At 35.3% G+C, this 4,474-nt stretch overlaps 1 long non-coding RNA gene across 1 annotated transcript; it reads left to right on the top strand.

Annotated features, from left to right (window-relative positions):
- Positions 1-1,786: 1,786 nt before the first annotated feature.
- LOC126215218 (uncharacterized) lies at positions 1,787-4,187 on the top strand. Its single transcript, XR_007542106.1, has 2 exons — positions 1,787-2,202; positions 3,030-4,187. It is a non-coding gene; the product is annotated as an uncharacterized LOC126215218 (long non-coding RNA).
- Positions 4,188-4,474: the final 287 nt, after the last annotated feature.

The raw sequence follows: 4,474 nt of genomic DNA, 5'->3' as shown, positions 1-4,474 counted from the left end.
GCAGAAGGAAAGGTAGAGAGAGAAAAAGTGTGTGTGTGTGTGTGTGTGTGTGTGAGTAAAAGGGAGAGGGAGAGGGGGGGAGAGGGAGAGAGAGAGGGGGGGGGGAGAGAGAGAGAGAGAGAGAGAGACAGACCCCACACTACAGATAATTAATGCCAACCTACATAAACACAAAAATATCCCTTCAACTCACATTAATGAACTAATGGACCTGCTTGAATTCACACTTTCACACAACTATTTTAAATTTAACAATAAAATCTACCAACAAACAGATGGTCTGGCAATGGGCTCAAATCTTTCCGGATTGCTAGCAGAAATATTTATAAGTAACCTAGAAGACAAAATCCTGAATTCCAATCACCACCTCCTCAAAAATATCATCTACTACTACAGATATGTAGATGATACCATCATTTTTACCAAAGGCACTAAAGATGACATCAGTGAGTTGAATCAGTTTTTCAACAAATTTCCTAGACCTTACCATTACAATAAAGAATAATAGGCATCAATTTGAAATTTATCGGAAGCCTACCACAACACATACTACAATCCACAACTCCTCTTGCCACCCCGCAGCACACAAAATGGCAGCATTCCGGTACATGATTAATAGAGCTATCCAACTACCACTCTCAGAAGATAAATGTGATAAAGAAATTGAAATAATAAAACAAACAGCTATTGAAAATGGTTATAACAGCTCCATAGTAGACACCCTAAAACACTCAATAATGGCAAAGGAATCACAACACAATAAACAAAAAGAAAATAACATCTTCCATACAATCCCCTTTCTGGGTAACATTTCATACCAGATTGCCAATGTCTTCAAACGGAAAGGCATAAGCATATCCTTTACAACGGACAACAAGATTGGACAGAAGTTACCCCACTACATCGGCACACGAAACCCACTTCATCACACAGGTGTGTACAAAATTGAATGTTTGGACTGTGACTGCTTCTACATAGGCCAGACAGGCAGATAATTTGAGATTAGGTTCAAGGAACACATGGCAGCACTAAAAAACAAAAAATATCACACATCAGCAATAGCTACACACTTGCATGAAACAAAACACCATGTTAACAACACAAGTATTAGCATCCTACACATCCAACCAAAAGGCAGAAAACTAGACATCCTTGAAACACTCCAAATATACAAACATCAAATGAAACAACCAGAATCTATCTTAAATGACAAAAATGACAATATTTACAATAGTATCATCTCCATTTTCAGCGACTGCCTACACTCATAAAATGCACACACACACACGCACACACACACACACACACACACACACACACACACACACACACACACACACACCTAATATTTACCAAAAATAATGACAGTTGCCAAGAGTACACGAGATTGACCTCATTCACAGATAATTCATCACACCAACAGCTTGTACCCCTTGTCAGCCTAAAACTGTATGTACATCAACTACTGGCACAAATGTATATCTATCTGCATATTTCATAGCATTAACCAATGTATTACTCCAACCTTTAGGCAGCTACTATATGCAACATGCAATCTTAAGACTCCTTGCCATGTAAATGTTTCCTCTCAATAATCACTTTTTCCTCTCTCTCTGTCTCTCTCTCTCTCCCCCCCCCCTCTCTCTCTCTCTCTCTCTCTCCCTCTCCCCCCCTCTCCCTCTCCCTTTCACTCACACACACACACACACACACTTTTTCTCTCTCTACCTCTCCTTCTGCCTCTAGCCCCTCACTTCATATTTGTCTATTAACCCCAATCAAAGAATGTAATGTATGTATGATTTTACTGTTGTAGCCAATATGATCATTGTAATTATAGTCTGTAACATTTCACCTAATTGTTATCAATAAGAATGAAGTTTAAGCCATTTTAACATTTCACCTGATTGTATAAACGAGTACGAATGTTTGCTGTTCTAACTTGTCAGAATTGGATTTATATACGACCTGAAGTACACACACATATATTTGACCCCTCAAAACAAACACCGCCAAATGCTTAAAGCAATTATTCTGTAATAATATTGTTATGATGTATATTCTTTGCACTTTGCGAGTATGTCTTCACTTCTGTTATACGAACTTTGCACCCAGCTGATTCCAGACGCCATATTTGTTTACAAATGTGGCAGTATACATGTGATGTGTTACGACAGCAAAAGGAACCTGTGATCACTGAAGGTACTGTAGTTTACCTATTTAATATTTACCATTAGATATCAGTTTAATTTTTCGTCAAAAGTTATCCTAAACCATATTCTGAAATAGTGTCTCGTTTCTCTACTAGGCAGTGCCACAAGTTCCTCCAAAAATCGTAACACAACACACACACAAATGTAATACTTACTAATGTAAATCCACCCGATGATGGAGGTTTAAACCTTCGAAACGCATCGTGGAAATAAATAAAACGGTGACTGGTAACAGTGAACTTATTGTTTCATTTAATGTCAGTAACAGTCACGGTAAAGCCTAACCTAAAAATGTTCGCATTTAAATTTATGTTTAATGAAAGGTTTTAAATTAATCGCAAGCTGGTAATTTCATGCTATGAGTCACGGTAAAACAACATGCGATGGGATTGGGGGAACAGTCAAGAGAACTGTTACAAAAAAATCTTGCTGAGCAGTAGGCAAAGTGAGCAGATCATATACGCTGAACAAATGTACAATTTCCGTTGAAACGTTTATACTCAAAAATATACTTTTTAAAGGCAGAAGAAATTGAAACTAAAAGAACAATGCTTGAAACCAGATTTCAAACGGGTTAAACAATAGTGGGTACAAGAAGTTTTCATTATTTTAAGCCAGCTTCTTGTGAAGAAATTACAGCCAAACGAGTGAGTTCAGACTTGGAAATTTTGTTGAAACAAAATATTTTTGACTGCCCCAACTATTAAACCTAACCTACATTCTTTTGTTGCATGTATTTATGAACAAAACTGGTGCATTGGAATGGTTCTGGGTTTCAATGAAGAACAAAGGAACTGTGACATTCTTTTTATGCAGTGTCATGGACCAGCAGGAACTTCCTTTTGGCCTCAAAAAGAAGAAAGATGTCCTGTTCCACTCACCCATCTTCTATGTGTAATAACTCCTCCAGAGGTAGCATCTCAGTTCAGCACATCATATAAGATTGATGCTAATTCCCAAAAGGAAACCATCAAAACATGGAACAATTTCAATTCTTTATTGTAAAAAAACCTTAATGGACATTTAAGTGTAGTTATTGTACATACAGCTTCATGTAAACTTAGTATAATACTTCAACTGAATAATTATTAAAGTTATCGAAACCTCTTTTTACAAAGGATTTGTTTGAAAACGAGTAATTGCCAATTCATGTATTCAAATCAAAGTAAACCTATTTTGTAAAATTCTCAATGCTTGTGTCTTTTATTTTAAAATAATTGATACATAAAACTTGAGTTCATCTGGTATTTTCACAGTTGTATTGACTCCAAATATTTGATTATTGTACCAAACATGTATTTTACAAAGTAAATTACAAAATTTGATTTCAATTTGGTATATAATTGTTACAACTAAGAACCCCACCAATTTTTTGCACCAATTTGAAATGTAATTTTATGCTGTTTTCATAAATATATGGTTATATTGGGTTATTTGGAGAGAGATTTTAGCTTTTCATAATTTTCTACGTCTACATCACAGTTTTGAAATTAACAGTTTAGTACAGTTTTCCAATATGAATGAACATTATAAATTGTATTTTGTAGATACATCAGTTTCAATGTTTAATTTAGAACAAACCAGTGAAAATTTCAAGGCTCTAGCTTCAAAACTAATGATTTTGCTTCAAATTCTGTAAAAGCGTGCACACTTTAGTTTCATCTTAATCACCCTCAGAAATACAATTAGCCTAAAACTTTAAATAGTGATAACTCAGAAACTACTTGTCAGAATTGGATGAAACTTGGAATATTTTCTTGTCTTTATGCATACAATTCAAATATAAATTTTCATAAACATCTGTGACAAGTGGGTGCAGGGCCCTGCATGACTTGGTATGGAATGGCCCTTTAGCTGTATTCCAGTGTTTGCTGTGTTTGTTATTAGAAGTGCATTAACTATTGTCACTGATACAACAGATTCTGTTTTGTATTATATTAGTCATTCAGCTATAAATAAATTATTATGAAAATAGCTGCTTTGGTGGTCATAATGTTGCTATAAAATTTTCTGACACCTGTTCACGTAGACACACAAGAATATCCAAAATGAAAGATTCACACAGAACAGAAAACAGAGTCTATGTACCGAAATAACTGATGACATCATTACAGTTAACCATGAGTAAAATGCCAAGTTTCTGCATTCAGATACCTGGTAGTACTAAGTGAGATACTTGTAGATGCTATACAGGAAAACAAGTAAACAACAAGATTATTTTGTGACTCCAAGGGGACTGTGAAAGAAGGTCTCAAAAGTAT

This window comes from Schistocerca nitens, chromosome 12 (genome assembly GCF_023898315.1).
Source record: "Schistocerca nitens isolate TAMUIC-IGC-003100 chromosome 12, iqSchNite1.1, whole genome shotgun sequence".
In the NCBI taxonomy this organism is placed as follows: Eukaryota; Metazoa; Arthropoda; class Insecta; order Orthoptera; family Acrididae; genus Schistocerca; species Schistocerca nitens.
This window is presented reverse-complemented; position numbering and strand designations above follow the sequence as displayed.